Raw genomic sequence first — 22,200 nt, 5'->3', positions numbered from 1 at the left:
ACAAGATACGATTTCCGCCCACAAAATAAGAAAATAACCAATGAACTGATTGCTTGTCCCCTGTATTAAGTCTGACGATAGCTGCAGGGCCGTGATTTTGACTGTCGGGCGGACCAGAGTGTGTCAATAGGACTGCTGGAATCACCCCACAGTGAAGCAACCACCAGTCACGGGCAGCACCTAGGTTGGACTGAACTGCTAGTGGGACAAGCAATAAAGAGAAATGGGTGTTATACAAGAAGACAAGAGGAAAAAGAAGAAAATAAGTAATTTAAAAAGACTATTAGGCCCACGTATCGCTTGTCTCACCATAACAATACTATTTTTGGTACTTCTGTCTTGCATTGGGTGGGTAATACATGATTCTGACTCAGAGGTCTCACCAACTACGCCACTGCCTCCAGAACACAGCCATGTTTCCTTACCACCCCATGAGGAAGGACGACGTAAGGAATATGAAAACAATACCTTCATATCTATGTTACATCAACATCAGCTGGCTGTAAATAGAACAAATTGTTGGATATGTGGCTTGCTACCGAGTTCCGTGCAAAGAAGGTTGCCATATATTGCATTCGCTTTTTCTTTTGATGGCTCCTGCAGCGCCTGGTATGAACTATCAGCCATTTGGGCTACCTCAATGGATGCTACTAATTCCGGACTATTGGTCACCCACCTATACCGGTTATGCTGGCCCACTGGAACGAGAGTTTATGGAACAAAGGAAGAAAAGTCAGAATATGCTGACCGACGAAATAGGTCTACTGACATATATTTTTTATCCTTTAATACCACACCCCGGATTGGCTGAAGATTTTTTGTAACACAGGTCAAGGCTCCACTTTGTTTTCAGAAAAGTGGTAACAGAAGTGTAGGTGCCAGTAACTGTAATGCTACAGTAATATTGAATGGAACTAATTGGCCTACCATGATACCATCACGAAACTCGTATTTTGTTTGTGGTAATAATGCCTACACCTCCTTGGTACCCACCTGGACCGGCACGTGTTACATTGCTTGGTTACTACCACCAACTTACACAGCTGGCCCTCAACACCACAGGACTCGGAGAGGGGTAATATCTGCAGAAGATACCTCAGCACAAGAAGCATTGGACTACTTTAAAGGAGTCCTTCCATTTTGGGGCCCTATGATGAACAGTAGGGATATCAGACATCTCACACGAGTCGTGGAAGCAACAATAAATGAAACAGCAGGAGCTCTGAGTAACATCACTGCAGAGCTCGCTGCTGACCGCCTTGTTACTCTTCAAAACAGAATGGTTCTTGACATTATCTTGGCAGACCGTGGTGGAGTGTGTACTTTGATCGGATCGAGCTGCTGCATTTATATTCCAGACAATGCCCCTTCAGTGTATAAAGCTATTCAAAGGTTACATATGATAGATTCCACAATACACCAAGACGAAGGAACATGGTCCTTGACCAACTGGTTTTGGGGCTTGATTTCCCAATGGGGCTGGAAGATACTAATATTCTTTTTTGTGCTTGCTGCTGTATTCCTCAGCTGTTGTCTTTGTGTACAGTGCCTACCTGCTTTGTGTGGTTGCTGTATGGCATCCCTTGCCCCCTAGCCTGTTCGCCCTCCTCAACACACGGCTATGGTGTCCCTTGAGCAGGAGATAAAAGACCTTATGTCCATTAACATAGACACTGAATGACGTTCAAACTTGCCTCACAATGGCAAAAGGAGGGATTGAGAAAATGTACATAAAGTTAATCATACACCATAGCTGCTAGGCATCTGTTTATCTTTATTATGTTGCCATGTGCTCGACAAACCTCCTGAACTTTGGTGATTGACCTTGTGCTCGCAGCCTTGGGCTGCAATCTGCTTATCGCTGCCATATTACTTTTTTCCAATTACAGTTCCGAGAATTGTCGTACTTAATCAGTAACTGCCAGAACAAGTTTGTACAGGTCGTTGCCACCTCCTGCCAGCTGCATCTGTACCTTCTCCCACTACACGTGTATCCCTGAAATATTCTGAAGGCCGCAGAGGACCTTGAATACGTTAGGGGTGGAGTTGTCCTCTGACTAAGCAGTTTTGTGTGTGTTGGGGTGGGTACCCCAGAGTGAAGGGGCAGCCTCCGTAGGATAGTCACTTGACTGTCCTGGGACTCTGTATTAGCTCGAGCTATAATCCATGTAATAAACTTCTCTTTATTCCTCCAGTTGGTGACTCTGTCTGATTTGTGAACTCTCTGCTAAATTGACCCTGAGGACATAAAGGGTGTCCCTCCACCGCTGGGAAGGAGACCCCGGGTGGGGGTCTAATATTTCCTGGTTCCTCATAGTGAAGATGGTGGGCTACCATGATGATAGTATTATTTTCCAAACCTTCCCCTGCTCATCCTTCATTCCTTCTTCAGACACCCCACACATCTAATTTGGTTGCTGGGACGCTGTACGGTAGCTCTTTCCACTCTAAAGCTACATGTGACTGCGGGTGGATTAGGCCTTCTGGACTTGGAACGCTATTATTTAGCTGCACAGGTCCAATAGGTGGTTTGCTGGCTGTCTGCCCACTCCTCTGCATCAGGTGGGGTTTATCTGTAAAGACATTTAAGGATGGCTTACTGCACTGCTCATTGTTTCCTACTGACCATTCTACGGATCACCATCCGGGGTTATCATGCACGGCTTTCTCTTGCCTTGCTAGAACCTGTAAACTCACTGACACGAAGAAACCCTGTGCTCCTGCACTACCTTTGCTAAGCTTTCCCACTGGCACAGGACGGCTGTGCTCAAGGCAACTCCATCAGTGGCATGCTGCAGGTGTCTTAAAACTGGGGGATTTTTTTCTGGATGGTGAGCTATTAAATTTCTAAACCATTGTTGCAGACTACCATCTTCACCCCGGTCAACTCCTTACTTACAACCACCTTAAACAATCATTAAATGCCCTATTTCAGTCTGCCACGTTGCACTAACCCTACAAAGGTTTGCCAGAAGCTCTACACCATGGGAACTGGTGGCAAACCGATAAGATGGGTGTACAGACCTTTCCTGCAACATAAAGACCACTCCAGGGCTTCTCGTCATACTACCTGGGAGATTGATGTGGCCAAACCTCTGCAAGATACGGACTGGACCAAAATACTGGACTTTCCCAACAGCTGTCACTTTAAGTATATTCATAGAGCTTCCTTGGGAATGCATTCCGCCTGTTTCTTGCCATTGGCTTTGTGGTTTGCCACCCACATTTATTTGCTTTCAATTTGCTGGCTGTATTTGTTTTAGGCTACCCAGCTTCATTTTGTCCCTTCCCTTGCCCAAACCTTATTTACAGTATCCTTCGGAGTGCTCTCACTCTATGCCACTGCACTCTATGCCACTGCTCTCTATGCTACTTCACGCTATGCCTCTCTACTCTACTCTGTACCACTCTACTCTATGTACTTTACGCCTCTCTACACCACTGCCCTCTGCGCCTCTGCACGCTATAGCACTCCAGTCTAGGCAACACCAATCTAGTCTGCACAACTCCACTCTATGCCACTCTGCAACACTGCACTGTACGTCACTGCACTCTATGCCAGTGCACTGTACTCTGTAACACTCAACTAATGCCCCTGCCCTCTACATCAATACACTGTACATCACATTAATTTACTCTGCACCACTGCGCTCTGTGCCACGGCACTCTACACCACTTTACTCTGCCATCACACTCTATGCCACTACGCAACTCCACTCTAGCCTGCACCTCTCCACTCTATGCCACTGCGCTCTACTGCCACTCTGCCCCACTGCACTCTAAACCACTGCACTCTACTTCAATGCACTCTACGCCAATGCACTCTAAACAACTGCATTATACGCCACTGCACTATACTCTGCACCATTGTACTCTAAGCTATTGCTGTCTATGCCACTCTACACCACTGAACTGATACTCTACTCTACAACATTGCACTCTCCACCACTGTACTCTCCACCACTCTACTCCACTCTTTGCCATTTCACTCTGCAACACTTCCCGCAACTCTGCTCTATGCTGAACAGCAGCCACTCTTGTGTATAACATGGATAAAACACATTGGCAAAGCCAATAACTCTTGCTTGGCTTTGTCAATGTTTGTTAGTACTATGAGGTACAGAGGTCCCTGAAAGAACTGTGACCGTGTAAGTCCTTATTTTAAACATGCATTACACACATCATAATATAGGCTGCTACAAAATGCGCAAATACATTTAGGTTAAATTGAAAAAAGCCCTTCTAAAATACAGATTTCAATAATATACAGATTATACCTAGAGCAGAACATTTTTAATAACATTTCATTAAAACGAAACACTCCACAGCTCACATTGGAACTCCCTTACAGTACCTCTCTGTTGGAAATGGCCCTTTTTGCAGGGTTATTCCCAAACGTTTTGCCGCCTTCCTCCTATTTTTTCCGGTCTGTTTTTGCTGGATTATTGTCTCTGCGCACTTTACCACTGCCAATCAATGCTAAAGTGCAAGTGCTCCCTATGTAAATTGTACTGTCCATTTGTTTATCCATAATTGGCATATTTCATTTACTGATAAGTCCTTAGTAAAGTGCACTAGAGGTGCCCAGGGCCTGTAAATCAAATGCTACTAGTGGGCCTGCAGCACTGGTTGTGCCACCCACATTAGTAGCTCTGTAAACATGGCTCAGACCTGCCACTGCAGTGTCTGTGAGTGCAGTTTTAAACTGCCAATTCAACTTGGCAAGTGTACCCACTTGCCAGGCCTAAACCTTCCCTTTCTGTACATGTAAGGCACCCCTAAGGTGGGCCCTAGGTAGCCCCAGGGGCAAGGTCAGAGTAAGTTTAAGGTAGGACATATACTAGTGTGTTTTATATGTCCTAACAGTGAAATATTGCCAAATCCGTTTTCACTGTGCAAGGCCTATCTCTCTCATAGGTTAACATGGGGGCTACCTTTTAAATATCCTTACAGCACAGATTTCGTTTGAGAGCAGATACAAATGTGGAGTTTAGGGTTTCTGAACTCACAATTTAAAAATACATCTTTTAGTGAAGTTGGTTTTTAAATTGTCTGTTTGAAAATGCCATTTTTAGAAAGTAGGCATTTTCTTGCTTAAACCATTCTGTGACTCTGCCTGTTTGTGGATTGTCTGTCTGGGTCAGTTTGACAGTTGGGCTGTTTTGCACCTCTCTAGACAGTGACACAAAAGGGGGGGGGGGGTTGCCTGCATAGCCTAATGAGCCATCTGAGCTAGAGGGGAGGGAGGAGTGGTCACTCACACCTGAAAGGACTGTGCCTGCCCTCACACAATGCAGTCTCCTACCACTTGGTGTGCGTCTGGGGCCTGGCCTGGACAAGGAACGATCTGGCAAACACTTGAGACTTTGCTTTGAAGTTTGCCAACCTCAAAGGCAGAACAGGGTGTAAGAAGAAGACCCAAAACACCAGACTTTTAGAATCTTTCTGGAATCAAAAGGAACCTCTGCCCAGGAGAAGAGCTGAAGAGCTGGAGGAGGAGTACTGTCCCTTTGCTGTGCTGCTTTGCTGGACTGGCCTGCTGTTGCTGCTTCTGCCTGAAAAGAGTGCAAAGGGTGAACTTTGCTGGGTGTCCTGCTTGAGAGAGTTCTCCAAGGGCTTGGAGTAGAGCTTGCCTCCAGTTAGAAGACACCAAAGACTTCAGTTTCCTCGACCTGCAGCACTGGAAACAGTGTGTTTTGTGCTGCTCAAGAGGAGAAACCATTGTGACACTGCCAACGACGCCGCTGGCCTGCACCGTGGTCTACCAACGCTGCACGGAGTCGAATTGCCCCGCCTCGCACCGCGACCCTGGTCTCACCGATGCCGTCATCGGATGACTTCACCAAGCCGCTGCTTGCACTGCGACCTGTGGGCCCCGCACTCCGGCATCGCCTGCTCACACCGCAGCCTGGGCGTCCCCGACGCCGCCGCTCCTGCTGACACCGGCTCCGCTGCCTGCACCGTGGCCTGTGGACACCGCTCGTGAGGAGCACGAAGCACCGTCCTGTCCCACACTGCAGCCCCAGTCCGACGTCAGCATCATTGACTCCAGTGTCGTCACCAGGCATCCTGCCTGCACCGTGGCCTTTGGACACCGCTTGTGAGGATCACGAAGCACCATCCCGTCCTGCACCGCTGGCTTGGGCCTACCGACGACAGCGCTTCGGCAATTACGACAGCGCTGCCTGCACTGTGACCTGGTGACACCACACATCGCACCGCCCCGCTTCACAACACAGCCCTGGTCTCACTGATGCCACTGGACACCGTCACCAAGCCTCTGCCTGCACTGACACCTGTGGGCACCTCACGTCGCATCGTCCTGCTTTGCACCGCAGCCCCAATGCCATCCATGCCAGCGCTCCTGACTTCATCAGCCCGGAGTTCGATCTGCAATGCATGTGACTTCAAGGGCCCGATGACCCCGCACCTACTCCGGAACCGACACCACGACGCCAGCAATGCCGCTCCCAGGAGCTCACAGCGAGAATCACGACACCCTGCAATTCCAAAGGTTGTGTTTTGCAGGTATTCCCGACAACGTAGCTGGCCTGCAACACCACAGCGGGCCTGAACTGTTGGTTTTGCTGATCATGACGCCAGGTGGAGCTATCGACTTCAAGGAACTGTATTTTTAAGATAAGTCTTACAAAATTCATATGTTTAGCACTGTATGTTGGATTTTTATTGTTTTTACCTTCTTTTACACAGATACATATTGGCTATTTTTTTTAAAACTGGTGTGGTGTCCTTTTGTAGTGTTTTCACTGTATTACTGTGTGTTATGTACAAGTGCTTTACACATTGCTTCTGAGATAAGCCTGACTGCTCGTGCCAAGCTACCAAGAGGGTGAGCAGTGGTTATCTGAGCGGGTATCTCCCTTATCGTGACTAGAATAAGGGTCCTTACTTGGACAGCGTGCAAACCGACTGCCAACTAGAAACCCTATTTCTAACACTCCCTCAAAGAAAGTATCTTTGCCACCAGAAAGCTTCAAGTGACTCCTTTGATTAAAGTCAATACAGACTTCAAAGCCCCTTTGCATTTGGAGATTTGACAGTTGTGCACATTTGCATTTCTTTGGGGAAGGAGGCACCCCAGCAAGAAGGCCTGTTCTGTCCACCCCTCCCTCTCTCAGAGACCAGGAGACTCCCTGCCTTTCAATCTAGCTGGGGAAACTGATCTTTCCTGATTACACTTTGACCTTTTGCTGAAAGGCTGAAAGGCTGAAAGGCTAAAATTATGGACAAATGCTGACCGTTAAGCCTTTCATAACGGACAATGGAAAGTAGGGCTAAATTACGGGCAGTCTGTGAAAATTACGGACAGGTGGTCACCCTACTTACCATTGGCTTTGAAGTTTGTAACTCACATTTGCGGGCTTTCTATTTGCTGGCTTTATTTGTTTTAGCAGTGGTGGCTGGCATCCTAAATATCTGGTGGGGGCACCCACTGACCAGCAATACCTGGTCAACGCCAAAGCTGTCAGTGATGGCTTGTTATATGTAGAGTTTATAAGGACCCACAACTAAGAACTCTGGTGGGTCACCTCAACTATTAAGTAAGTCTGTATGAGTTTGTTGAGGTCTCCCTTGTTCTCCGACAACAAGATATCCGAGCTGGCTGTGAAGTTGAGGTAGTTCAGACTGCACCCCTCTTTCAGAGGGTGAATGGGTTCCCTCCATCAAGGCTACGCAGAGGAGTGGTGGCTATATAATCAATAGATGGGGGTCAGGCATTCTGGCATCTTTTGCTGCAAATATGTCCTGACAGATGTCCTATTAACGCTCCAGGGCTCATGGTAAAACTCCCACGCCGCTGTGAAAACTCCCCAAATGCTTTGCTTGGAGCTTCTCCTGTGTTTCCATGCCTGCAGCTCCAATGATCCCTGAGTCTTCCCTGATACTCTAACAAGCACTGGCAAATCCAATAGGTCCTGCCTGTGCACCCACACAGCCCCCAATAACTTCTGCCCCCTGGCCAATTGCACTTCATGAAACCTAACATAGTGACCCTCACTCCAGAGAGTCTCCTGCTAGCCCCTTTGTTAAAGGGCCCCTAGCAGCTTACCTAGCCTGGGCTGCAGCACTGCCCCCTATGGGTGGGTCAGGAGTTACACAGGCAGCACCCACCCTACACCGATTGTCAATTTCAGATGCTTACCCACACCTAAAAGGCACTTCACAATCAAAGACCAGCATACATCAACCACCGCCTGGACTTCCACCAACCCTGCAGCCACCTACGCTGCCCTCTCCCTTGCTCACACCCGGCATACGCTGGAGCAACAGTGGAGGACCCTCCTTCTCCTACCTAACGGTGGAATCACGGAACGACCTCCTGATTCACCTACGGACCTCATCCTCTCTCCTGGAATTCAGGAAAGGACTCAAGACCTGGCTGTTCAACTGAGCCCCTCAGCAGCTATGGTCTCAGCACCGGGACTCCCTCGCGGGTGATTATCCGCACTCTATAAATCCTATTTGATTGATTGATTGAGAGGAATGCCTGTAACTTGGCACCATTCACACCTACAACATCTCCCCGTAACTCATTGTTCTGTTAATTCTGAAGCGCAGCACAGCACTGAATGCACTGAAGGGTGTCTAATCGTGACTGATGTGTACATTTTGTTAGTTAGTTACCAGTGCCTCACACCCACTGAGCGTTTCTCGGCACTAGGAGGCTGTTTGTCATGAATGCAATTTCAAAGAGTGAAACCATAACATCAAGATAACAAGTGCAAACACAGGTAAGAGGCCTGGGAATGACAGGGAGAGCTCCTTATTAGCAAGCCCTTTCAAAAACATTTTCTTTCTTTGTCAGGTCTCCTACCACACTTTGTGGTTCTCACTATGCGCCGCCATATAACACACACTGTCAGGGATACAAACATCTACAAACCCTCCTTAGTCTCTTCTCAGTAGGGTATTGGTATAATCAGCTCTTTTACACGTGGCTTCTGTAAACTGCTGAGCTCCTCTGTTCACCAGCAGAAGTATCCGTGGCACATTGGCTTCTGTGAACTGCTGAGCTCTTCCATTCACCAGCAGAAGGATCAGCAGCACGTTAGCTTCTGTAAACCGCTGAGCTCCCCCGCTCACCAGCAGTTGGAAACCAGAGAGCTCCTCCATTTACCAGCAGAAGGATCAGCAGCTCCTTGACTTCTAGAAACTGCTGAGTTGTTCCAGTCACCAGTCTGAGTAAAAGTGCCACCTGAGCTTCTGAGAACTGCTGAACACCACCTGTTCAGCTTCCACACTCCTCCTCTCACTTATTGCACTATCACTGTTTGACGGAAGAGACCTTTTAGTGAGCTGGGCACTCTATAAAGCTTAAATAAACACAGCAGTGAGTGTGAGCAGTGCTTCGAGGGAAGAAAAGTTTGGGACAATGAACTTCCATTTTCCCAAGACTTCCTTTGTATGAAGGCCACAAACATTTTCTGAAGGACTTGCTTCGGAGCAAGGTTAGAAGCTATTGTCGAGCAAGACTCATTGAACGATCGGCTCCGGAAGTTCCTACTTTCGATGTCAGGGTAATGTGATGCTATGTAATGAGGATTTGCAGAGTTGGCTTATCACCATGGGGTATCCGGGTGCTAGAGGAGGTGAGTAGGCCAATCAGGCTCCTAGTCGAATAGCCAAGTCTTCAGTTTCTTATGGAATTCGGGAAGGGATTGGTGTGGAAGGTAGTTCCAGGCTTTGGAGGCGATGCAGATAAAAGGCGTCCTCCTGCCTTGCTCCTGCTGATGCGGGGTATGTGCTCCAGGAGGAACGAGGCTGAGCACAGTTGCCTGGAGGGTTGGTGGAAGCTGAGGCAGTGGTTGAAGTAGGCACATCCAGTGTTGTGGAGAGCTTTGTATGCATGTATCCATCATTTCTGGATTGGTAGCCAGCACAGCCAGTGCACCTCTCTGAGGTAAACACTGCTTACCTTGGAAAACGTAAAATAAAGACCTACTGGGGCACATGGTGTCCCTCCCCACCGCTTCTCCCAGCACCACCCTGTAAGAGGCTGGCCTGGCTTATAGTGGGTACCAAGTGGTACTTACACCCTGTACCAGGTCCAGTTATCCCTTATTAGTAGATTGGAGGGGTCTAGCAGCTTAGGATGATAGAGGTAGCTATAGCAAAGGAGCGTAGGCGGAACTAGGAGACATGCAAAGCTCCTACTATACCACTTATATCATATAGCACTATATCACAATAAAACACAATACTCAGAGTTACTAAAAATAAAGGTACTTTATTTTAGTGACAACATGCCAAAAGTATCTCAGAGGATACCCTCACTTAGGAGGTAAGTAATATACAAAAATTGTATACACACAGACCAAAATCAGGTAAGTAATACACTTAGAAATATAGCAAACACAATAGAATGCAATAGGAGACAATAGGCCTAGGGGCAACACAACCCATATACTCCAAAAGTGGAATGCAAACCACGAATGGACCCCAGGCCTAGAGTAGTGTGTAGAGGGTCGCTGGGACTGTTAGAAAACACTAAGGGTGTCAAAGATACCCAACCCCAAGACCCTGAAAAGTAGGAGTAAAGTTACCCTACTACCCCAGAAAGACAGTAAAGTCAAGATAGAGGATTCTGCAAAGACAACAACTGACTGCAGCACACTGAAGACAGATTCCTGGACCTGTGGAAGAAGGGGACTACGTCCAAAAGTCACAAAGGTGTCCGGGGGGCAGGAGCCCACTAAGCCCCGGATGAAGGTGCAAAAGGGCTGCCTCCGGGTGGAAGAAGCCAAAGATTCTGCAACAACGGAAGGTGCCAGGAACTTCTGCTTTGGACAGAAGACATCCCACAAAGTGCTGGAGGATGCACAGTTGTTTCCACGTAGAAAGACCCCAAACAAGCCTTGCTAGCTGCAAGAGTTGCGGTTGAGGATTGTGGGTGCTGCTGGGGACCAGGAAGGACCAGGATGTCACCCCTTGGAGGAGGAGACAGAGGGGGCGCTCAGCAACTCAGAGAGCCCCCACAGAAGCAGGCAGCACCCGCAGAAGTACCTGAACAGGCACTTAGAAGATCTGAGGACAGCTGTTGACTCAGATTCACAAAGGAGGGTCCCACGACGTTGTGTCGAACTCAACGAGTTGGGCAATGCAGGACGTTAGTGCTGGGGACCCAGGCTAGGCTGTGCACAAAGGAAGCCTTGGAAAAGTGCACAGAAGCCAGAGCAGCTGCAGATCACGCAGAACACAGGATTGTCGTCTGGCGTGGGGAGGCAAGGACTTACCTCCACCAAACTTGGACAGAAGGACCACTGGACTGTGGGAGTCACTTGGATCCAGCTCCTGTGTGCCAGGGACCACACTCGTCGAGATGAGAGGGGACCCAGAGGACTGGTGATGCAGAAGTTTGGTGCCTGCGTTAGCAGGGGAAAGACTCTGTCAACCCACGGGAGATTTCTTCAGGATTTCCAGTGCAGGGTGAAGGCAGACAGCCCTCAGAGCATGCACCACCAGGAAGCAGTCCAGAAAGCCGGCAGGATTAAGTGCTACAATGTTGCTGGTAGTCGTCTTGCTACTTTGTTGCGGTTTTGCAGGCGTCCTGGAGCAGTCAGCGGCCAGAAGTCGAAGGTAGAAGTGCAGAGGAACTCTGGTAAACTCTTGCATTCAGAATCTGAGGAATAGCCCAGAGGAGAGACCCTAAATAGCCCAAAAAGGAGGTTTGGCTACTAAGAAAGGAGGCTTAGCTACTAAGAGAGGTAAGCACCTATCAGGAGGGGTCTCTGATGTCACCTGCTGGCACTGGCCACTCAGAGCTGTCCATTGTGGCCTAGCACCTCTGAATCCAAGATGGCAGAGGCCTGGGACACACTGGAGGAACTCTGGGCACCTCCCCTGGGAGGTGCTGGTCAGGGGAATGGTCACTCCCCTTTCCTTTGTCCAGTTTCACGCCAGAGCAGGGCTGGGGGATCCCTGAACCGGTGTAGACTGGCTTATGCAGAGATGGGCATCATCTGTGCCCATGAAAGCATTTCCAGAGGCTGGGGGAGGCTACTCCTCCCCAGCCCTTCACACCCACTCTCAGAGGAAATGCTTTGTTCTGCCTTCCTGGGACTGGGCTGCCCAGACCCCAGGAGGGCAGAAACCTGTCTGAGGGTTGGCAGCAGCTGCAGCTGCCAGGAAAACCCCAGAGAGTTAGTTTGGCAGTGCCCGGGTTCTATGCTAGAGCCCCGGGGATGCATAGAATTGTCCCCCCAATACCAGAATGGTATTGGGGGTGACAATTCCATGATCCTAGACATGTTACATGGCCATGTTCGGAGTTACCATTGTGACGCTACATATAGGTATTGACCTATATGTAGTACATGCGTGTAATGGTGTCCCCGCACTCACAAAGTTCGGGGAATTTGCCCAGATCAATGTGGGGGCACCTTGGCTAGTGCCAGGGTGCCCTCACACTAAGTAACTTTGCACCTAACCTTCACTAAGTGAAGGTTAGACATATAGGTGACTTATAAGTTACTTAAGTGCAGTGAAAATGGCTGTGAAATAACGTAGACGTTATTTCACGCAGGCTGCAGTGGCAGGCCTGTGTAAGAATTGCCTGAGCTCTCTATGGGTGGCAAAAGAAATGCTGCAGCTTATAGGTATCTCCTGGAACCCCAAATACCATGGGTACCTAGGTACCATATACTAGGGAATTATAAGGGTGTTCCAGTGTGCCAATGTGTAAGGAAATGCCCCTTTGGCATGGTTACCCCCTGACTTTTTGCCTTTGCTGATGCTATGTTTTGATTTGAAAGTGTGTTGAGGCCTGCTAACCAGGCCCCAGCACCAGTGTTCTTTCCCTAACCTGTACTTTTGTTTTCACAATTGGCACACCCTGGCATCCAGGTAAGTCCCTTGTAACTGGTACCCCTGGTACCAAGGGCCCTGATGCCAGGGAAGGTCTCTAAGGGCTGCAGCATATCTTATGCCACCCTGGGGACCCGTCACTCAGCACAGACACACTGCTTGCCAGCTTGTGTGTGCTGGTGAGGATAAAACGAGTAAGTCGACATGGCACTCCCCTCAGGGTGCCATGCCAACCTCACACTGCCTATGCAGTATAGATAAGTCACCCCTCTAGCAGGCCTTACAGCCCTAAGGCAGGGTGCACTATACCATAGGTGAGGGCACCAGTGCATGAGCACTGTGCCCCTACAGTGTCTAAGCCAAACCTTAGACATTGTAAGTGCAGGGTAGCCATAAGAGTATATGGTCTGGGAGTCTGTCAAACACGAACTCCACAGCACCATAATGGCTACACTGAAAAATGGGAAGTTTGGTATCAAACTTCTCAGCACAATAAATGCACACTGATGCCAGTGTACATTTTATTGTAACATACACCCCAGAGGGCACCTTAGAGGTGCCCCCTGACACCTTAACCAACTACCTGTGTAGGCTGACTGGTTTTAGCAGCCTGCCTCACTCGAGACATGTTGCTGGCCACATGGGGAGAGTGCCTTTGTCACTCTGTGGCTAGTAACAAAGCCTGCACTGGGTGGAGATTCTTATCACCTCCCCCTTGCAGGAGCTGTAACACCTGGCGGTGAGCCTCAAAGGCTCACCCCCTTTGTTACAGCACCACAGGGCATTCCAGCTAGTGGAGTTGCCCGCCCCCTCCGGCCACGGCCCCACTTTTGGCAGCAAGGCCGGAGGAGATAATGAGAAAAACAAGGAGGAGTCACTGGCCAGTCAGGACAGCCCCTAAGGCAACCTGAGCTGAAGTGACTCTGACTTTTAGGAATCCTCCATCTTGCAGATGGAGGATCCCCCCAATAGGGATAGGAATGTGACCCCCTCCCCTTGGGAGGAGGCACAAAGAGGGTGTAGCCACCCTCAGGGCTAGTAGCCATTGGCTACTGCCCTCCCTGACCTAAACACACCCCTAAATTCTGTATTTAGGGGCTCCCCTGAACCTAGGGACGCAGATTCCTGCAACCTAAGAAGAAGAGGACTGCTAAGCTGAAAAGCCCTGCAGAGAAGACGGAGACACCAACTGTTTTGGCCCCAGCTCTACCGGCCTGTCTCCCTCCCTTCTAAAGACACTGCTCCAGCGACGCTCTCCCCAGGGACCAGCGACCTCTGAATCCTCAGAGGACTGCCCTGCTCTAGAAGGACCAAGAAACTCCAGAGAACAGCGACCCTGTTCACCAAAGACTGCAACTTTGTTTCCAAAGGAGCCACTTCAAGACAACTGCGTTTCCCGCCGGAAGCGTGAGACTTGCAGCTCTGCACCCGACTCCCCCGGCTCGACTTGTGGAGAAACAACACTTCACGGAGGACTCCCCGGCGACTACGAGACTGTGAGTAGCCAGAGTTGCCCCCCCTGAGCCCCCACAGCGACGCCTGCAGAGGGAATCCCGAGGCTCCCCCTGACCGCGACTGCCTGTTCCTCAGATCCGACGCCTGGAAAAGACTCTGCACCCGCAGCCCCCAGGACCTGAAGGATCCGAACTCCAGTGCAGGAGTGACCCACAGGAGGCCCTCTCCCTTGCCCAGGTGGTGGCTACCCCGAGGAGACCCCCCCTTGCCTGCCTGCATCGCTGAAGAGACCCCTTGGTCTCCCATTGATTTCAACGACAAACCCGACGCGTGTTTGCACACTGCACCCGGCCGCCCCCGTGCTGCTGAGGGTGTACTTTCTGTGCTAACTTGTGTCCCCCCCGGTGCCCTACAAAACCCCCCTGGTCTGCCCTCCAAAGACACGGGTACTTACCTGCTGGCAGACTGGAACCGGGGCACCCCCTTCTCCATTGAAGCCTATGCGTTTTGGGCACCACTTTGAACTCTGCACCTGACCGGCCCTGAGCTGCTGGTGTGGTAACTTTGGGGTTGCTCTGAACCCCCAACGGTGGGCTACCTTGGACCCAAACTTGAACCCCGTAGGTGGTTTACTTACCTACAAAAACTAACAAATACTTACCTCCCCCAGGAACTGTTCAAAATTTCACTGTCTAGTTTTAAAATAGCTATATGTGATTTATTTGAAAAGTATATATGCTATTGTGATTATTCACAGTTCCTAAAGTACTTACCTGCAATACCTATCATTTGAAGTATTACATGTAAAATTTGAACCTGTGGTTCTTAAAATAAACTAAGAAAATATATTTTTCTATACAAAAACCTATTGGCCTGGAACTGTCTCTGAGTGTGTGTTCCTCATTTATTGCCTCTGTGTGTACAACAAATGCTTAACACTACTCCTTTGATAAGCCTACTGCTCGACCACACTACCACAAAATAGAGCATTAGTATTATCTCTTTTTACCACTATCTTACCTCTAAGGGGAACCCTTGGACTCTGTGCATACTATTCCTTACTTTGAAATAGTGCATACAGAGCCAACTTCCTACATTGGTGGATCAGCGGTGGCATACAAGACTTTGCATTTGCTGGACTACTCAGCCAATACCTGATCACACGACAAATTCCAAAAATTGTCATTAGAAATTGATTTTTGCAATTTGAACTATTTTTCTAAATTTTTAAAAGTCCTGCTAGGGCCTTGTGTTAGTCCCTGTTAGCATTTCTTTTAGAGTTTAAAAGTTTTGTGAAAGTTTGAATTAGGTTCTAGAACTAGTTTTAGATTCTTAAAAAGTATTCCAGCTTTTAGAAACATAATGCCTGGTGCAGATGAGAATGTGGTGGAACTCGACCTTACACCTTACCTCCATCTTAAGATGAGGGAGCTAAGGTCTCTCTGCAAAATAAAGAAAATCCCAATTGGCTTAAGACCCTCCAAACAACAGCTCCAGGAGCTTTTGGCAGAGTTTGAAAAAGCCAACCCCTCTGAGGATGACAACCCAGAGGATGAGGATAGTGAACTGGAGGAGAATTCCCACCTTCCAGTCCTAACTAGGGAACCCAGGGACCCTCAATCCCTGATTCCAACTGTGTTAGTCAGAGATGCTGCCTCCCTCACAGGAGGGGCCAGCACCTCTGAAATCACTGAGGATAGCCTCAGTGAAGATGACCTCCTGTTAGCCAGGATGGCCAAAAGATTGGCTTTGGAGAGACAGCTCCTAGCCATAGAAAGGGAAAGACAAGAGATGGGCCTAGGTCCCATCAATGGTAGCAGCAACTTAAATAGGGTCAGAGATTCTCCTGACATGTTAAAAATCCCAAAAGGGATTGTAACTAAATATGAAGATGGTGATGACATCACCAAATAGTTCACAGCTTTTGAGAGGGCTTGTGCAACCAGAAAAGTAAACAGATCTCACTGGGGTGCTCTCCTTTGGGAAATGTTCACTGGAAAGTGTAGGGATAGACTCCTCACACTCTCTGGAAAAGATGCAGAATCTTATGACCTCATGAAGGGAACCCTGATTGAGGGCTTTGGATTCTCCACTGAGGAGTATAGAATTAGATTCAGGGGGGCTCAAAAAACCTTGAGCCAGACCTGGGTTGATTTTGTGGACTACTCAGTGAAAACACTGGATGGTTGTGTTCAAGGCAGAGGTGTAAATGATTATGATGGGCTGTACAATTTATTTGTGAAAGAACACCTGTTAAGTAATTGTTCAAATGATAAACTGCATCAGCATCTGGTAGACCTAGGACCAATTTCTCCCCAAGAATTGGGAAAGAAGGCGGACCATTGGGTCAAGACTAGGGTGACCAAGACTTCCACAGGGGGTGACCAAAAGAAAGGGATCACAAGGCCTCCCCAGGGGAAGAGTGTTGAGACATCCAAAAACAAAAATAGTAAAGAGTCTTCTTCAGGCCCCCAAAAACCTGCACAGGAGGGTGGGCCCAGAGCCTCTTCACAAAACAATTTTGGGTACAAAGGTAAAAACTTTGATCCCAAAAAGGCCTGGTGTCGTAGCTGTAATCAACCTGGACACCAAACTGGAGACAAGGCTTGTCCCAAGAAAAGTACAACTTCCAACTCCACTCCAGCTAACACTGGAATGGCTAGTCTTTAAGTGGGATCAACAGTGTGCCCAGAGCAAATCAGGTGTCACACTGAAGCTACATTAGTCTCTGAGGGTGGGGTGGATTTAGCCACACTGGCTGCATGGCCTCCTAACATGCAAAAATACAGTCAGCAGCTCTCAATTAATGGGACAAGTGTAGAAGGCCTGAGGGATACAGGTGCCAGTGTCACCATGGTGACAGAGAAACTGGTTTCCCCTGGTCAATACCTGGCTGGACAAACTTATCCAGTCACCAACGCTGACAATCAGACTAAAGTACATCCCATGGCTATGGTAACTTTAGAGTGGGGAGGGGGCAATGGCCTAAAACAGGTGGTGGTCTCCTAAAATATCCCAGTAGACTGTTTCCTTGGAAATGACCTGGAGTCCTCAGCATGGGCTGAGGTAGAACTGAAAACCCATGCAGCCATGCTGGGTATCCCTGAACTGGTGTGTGTCAAGACAAGGGCAGAGTGCAAGGCTCAGGGTGAAAAAGTAGAGCTGGAGCCTGGAAAAAGGGCCCAGCCTACCAAGAGGAAAGGAAAGACAACTGGGAAACTAGCTGCAACACAACAACAAAAAGAGAACCTCTCTTCTCAGGAAGAAGTTCTGCCCTCTGAGGGAACTGAGCCTATGGAGTTAGAACCTTATCAGGTTGAGCTCTTAGGCCCAGGGGGACCCTCAAGGGAGCAGTTGTGTAAGGGGCAAGAAACCTGTCCCTCTCTTGAAGGCCTTAGGCAGCAAGCTGCTGAAGAGTCCAATGGCAAGAAAACTGGGACACATAGGGTCTATTGGGAAGATGGACTCCTTTACACTGAGGCAAGAGATCCCAAACCTGGTGCCACTAGGAGAGTGGTAGTGCCTCAGGAGTTTAGGGAGTTCATACTGACCTTAGCCCATGATATTCCTTTTGCTGGGCATTTGGGACAAACCAAGACGTGGGGGAGACTAGTCAACCACTTCTACTGGCCCAACATGTCCCAGAAAGTTAAGAAGTTTTGTGTCTCCTGTACCACCTGTCAAGCCAGTGGTAAGACAGGTGGACATCCAAAGGCCCCCCTCATTCCACTTCCAGTGGTGGGGGTCCCCTTTGAAAGAGTGGGTGTGGACATAGTGGGTCCACTTGAACCTCCCACAGCCTCAGGGAATATGTACATACTAGTAGTAGTGGATCATGCTACTAGACACCCTGAAGCTATTCCCCTTAGGTCGACTACTGCCCCTGCAGTAGCCAAGGCCCGAGTGGGTTTCCCTAAGGAGGTGGTGTCTGACAGAGGTACCAACTTCATGTCAGCATACCTGAAACACATGTGGAATGAGTGTGGAGTGACTTATAAATTCACTACACCCTACCATCCACAAGCTAATGGCCTTGTTGAGAGATTCAACAAGACATTAAAAGGCATGATCATGGGGCTCCCTGAAAAACTCAAAAGGAGATGGGATGTCCTCTTGCCATGTCTGCTCTTCGCTTACAGAGAGGTGCCTCAGAAGGGAGTAGGATTCTCACCCTTGAACTTCTGTTTGGCCACCCTGTAAGGGGACCACTAGCTCTTGTGAAAGAAGGCTGGGAGAGACCTCTTCATGAGCCTAAACAAGACATAGTGGACTATGTACTTGGCCTATGTTCAAGGATGGCAGAGTACATGGAAAAGGCAAGTAAAAACCTTGAGGCCAGCCAACAGCTCCAGATGTTTTGGTATGACCAAAAGGCTGCAATGGTTGAATTTCAACCAGGGCAGAAAGTCTGGGTTTTGGAGCCTGTGGCTCCCAGGGCACTTCAGGACAAGTGGAGTGGCCCTTACCCAGTGCTAGAGAAGAAGAGTCAGGTCACCTACCTGGTGGACCTAGGCACTAACAGGAGCCCCAAGAGGGTGATCCATGTGAACCGCCTTAAGCTCTTCCATGATAGGGCTGATGTGAATCTGTTGATGGTAACAGATGAGGACCAGGAAGCTGAGAGTGAACCTCTCCCTGATCTCCTCTCATCAAACCCTAAAGATGGCTCAGTGGATGGAGTGATCTATTCAGACACCCTCTCTAGCCAACAGCAATCTGACTGTAGGAAGGTCCTGCAGCAGTTTGCTGAGCTCTTTTCCCTAACCCCTGGTCAGACACACCTGTGTACCCATGATGTGGACACAGGAGACAGCATGCCTGTCAAAAACAACATTTTCAGACAGTCTGACCAAGTTAAGGAAAGCATCAAAGTGGAAGTCCACAAGATGCTGGAATTGGGAGTCATTGAGCACTCTGACAGCCCCTGGGCTAGCCCAGTGGTCTTAGTCCCCAAACCTCACACCAAAGATGGAAAGAGAGTGATGAGGTTTTGTGTGGACTACAGAGGACTTAATTCTGTCACCAAGACAGATGCCCATCCCATTCCAAGGGCTGATGAACTGATTGATAAATTAGGTGCTGCCAAATTCTTAAGTACCTTTGACTTAACAGCAGGGTACTGGCAAATCAAAATGGCACCTGGAGCAAAAGAAAAGACAGCATTCTCCACACCTGATGGGCATTATCAGTTTACTGTTATGCCCTTTGGTTTAATGAATGCCCCTGCCACCTTCAAAAGGTTGGTGAATCAAGTCCTTGCTGGTTTGGAGTCCTTTAGTGCAGCTTATCTTGACGATATTGCTGTCTTTAGCTCCAGCTGGCAGGATCACCTGGTCCACCTGAAGAAGGTTTTGAAGGCTCTGCAATCAGCAGGCCTCTCTATCAAGGCATCCAAATGCCAGATAGGGCAGGGAACTGTGGTTTACTTGGGACACCTTGTAGGTGGAGGCCAAGTTCAGCCACTCCAGCCTAAGATCCAGACTATTCTGGACTGGGCAGCTCCAAAAACCCAGACTGAAGTCAGGGCATTCCTTGGCTTGACTGGGTATTACAGGAGGTTTGTGAAGGGATATGGATCCATAGTGACAGCCCTCACAGAACTTACCTCCAAGAAAATGCCCAAGAAGGTAAACTGGACTGTAGAATGCCAACAGGCCTTTGACACCCTGAAACAAGCAATGTGCACAGCACCAGTTCTAAAAGCTCCAGATTACTCCAAGCAGTTCATTGTGCAGACAGATGCCTCTGAACATGGGATAGGGGTAGTTTTGTCCCAAACAAATGAAGATGGCCTTGACCAGCCTGTTGCTTTCATTAGCAGGAGGTTACTCCCCAGGGAGCAGCGTTGGAGTGCCATTGAGAGGGAGGTCTTTGCTGTGGTTTGGTCCCTGAAGAAGCTGAGACCATACCTCTTTGGTACTCACTTTGTAGTTCAAACTGACCACAGACCTCTCAGATGGCTGATGCAAATGAAAGGTGAAAATCCAAAACTGTTGAGGTGGTCCATCTCCCTACAGGGAATGGACTTTATAGTGGAACACAGACCTGGGACTTCCCATGCCAATGCAGATGGCCTTTCCAGGTTCTTCCCCTTAGAAAATGAAGACTCTCTTGGGAAAGGTTAGTCTCATCCTCTTTCGTCTGGGGGGGGGTTGTATAAGGAAATGCCTCCTTGGCATGGTTACCCCCTGACTTTTTGCCTTTGCTGATGCTATGTTTTGATTTAAAAGTGTGCTGAGGCCTGCTATCCAGGCCCCAGCACCAGTGTTCTTTCCCTAACCTGTACTTTTGTTTTCGCAACTGGCACACCCTGGCATCCAGGTAAGTCCCTTGTAACTGGTACCCCTGGTACCAAGGGCCCTGATGCCAGGGAAGGTCTCTAAGGGCTGCAGCATATCTTATGCCACCCTGGGGACCCCTCACTAAGCACAGACACACTGCTTGCCAGCTTGTGTGTGCTGGTGAGGATAAAACGAGTAAGTCGACATGGCACTCCCCTCAGGGTGCCATGCCAACCTCACACTGCCTATGCAGTATAGATAAGTCACCCCTCTAGCAGGCCTTACAGCCCTAAGACAGAGTGCACTATACCATAGGTGAGGGCACCAGTGCATGAGCACTGTGCCCCTACAGTGTCTAAGCCAAACCTTAGACATTGTAAGTTTAGGGTAGCCATAAGAGTATATGGTCTGAGAGTCTGTCAAACACGAACTCCACAGCACCATAATGGCTACACTGAAAACTGGGAAGTTTGGTATCAAACTTCTCAGCACAATAAATGCACACTGATGCCAGTGTACATTTTATTGTAACATACACCCCAGAGGGCACCTTAGAGGTGCCCCCTGGAACCTTAACCAACTACCTGTGTAGGCTGACTGGTTTTAGCAGCCTGCCACACTCGAGACATGTTGCTGGCCACATGGGGAGAGTGCCTTTGTCACTCTGTGGCTAGTAACAAAGCCTGCACTGGGTGGAGATGCTTATCACCTCCCCCTTGCAGGAGCTGTAACACCTGGCGGTGAGCCACAAAGGCTCACCCCCTTTTTTACAGCACCACAGGGCATTCCAGTTAGTGGAGTTGCCCGCCCCCTCTGGCCACGGCCCCACTTTGGCGGCAAGGCCGGAGGAGATAATGAGAAAAAGAAGGAGGAGTCACTGGCCAGTCAGGACAGCCCCTAAGGCAACCTGAGCTGAAGTGACTCTGACTTTTAGGAATCCTCCATTTTGCAGATGGAGGATCCCCCCAATAGGGATAGGAATGTGACCCCCCTCCCCTTGGGAGGAGGCACAAAGAGGGTGTAGCCACCCTCAGGGCTAGTAGCCATTGGCTACTGCCCTCCCTGACCTAAACACACCCCTAAATTCTGTATTTAGGGGCTCCCCTGAACCTAGGAACACAGATTCCTGCAACCTAAGAAGAAGAGGACTGCTAAGCTGAAAAACCCTGCAGAGAAGACGGAGACACCAACTGCTTTGGCCCCAGCTCTACCGGCCTGTCTCCCTCCCTTCTAAAGACACTGCTCCAGCGACGCTCTCCCCAGGGACCAGCGACCTCTGAATCCTCAGAGGACTGCCCTGCTCTAGAAGGACCAAGAAACTCCAGAGAACAGCGGCCCTGTTCACCAAAGACTGCAACTTTGTTTCCAAAGGAGCAACTTCAAGACAACTGCGTTTCCCGCCGGAAGCGTGAGACTTGCAACTCTGCACCCGACGCCCCCGGCTCGACTTGTGGAGAAACAACACTTCAGGGAGGACTCCCCGGCGACTACGAGACTGTGAGTAGCTAGAGTTGCCACCCCTGAGCCCCCACAGCGATGCCTGCAGAGGGAATCCCGAGGCTCCCCCTGACCGCGACTGCCTGTTCCTCAGATCCCGACGCCTGGAAAAGACTCTGCACCCACAGCCCCCAGGACCTGA

The 22,200-nt window shown here is 49.2% G+C and overlaps 1 protein-coding gene across 1 annotated transcript in view; it reads right to left on the bottom strand.

Moving 5' to 3' along the window:
* Window positions 1-22,200, bottom strand: part of SLC29A1 (solute carrier family 29 member 1 (Augustine blood group)) — a 1,001,910-nt gene that overhangs the window by 434,335 nt on the left and 545,375 nt on the right. The gene's annotated exons all lie outside the window — the stretch shown is intronic.

This window comes from Pleurodeles waltl, chromosome 5, assembly GCF_031143425.1.
Source record: "Pleurodeles waltl isolate 20211129_DDA chromosome 5, aPleWal1.hap1.20221129, whole genome shotgun sequence".
Lineage (NCBI taxonomy): Eukaryota > Metazoa > Chordata > Amphibia > Caudata > Salamandridae > Pleurodeles > Pleurodeles waltl.
The sequence above is the reverse complement of the archived record's forward strand: the minus strand, read 5'-3'. Positions and strand labels throughout refer to the sequence as shown.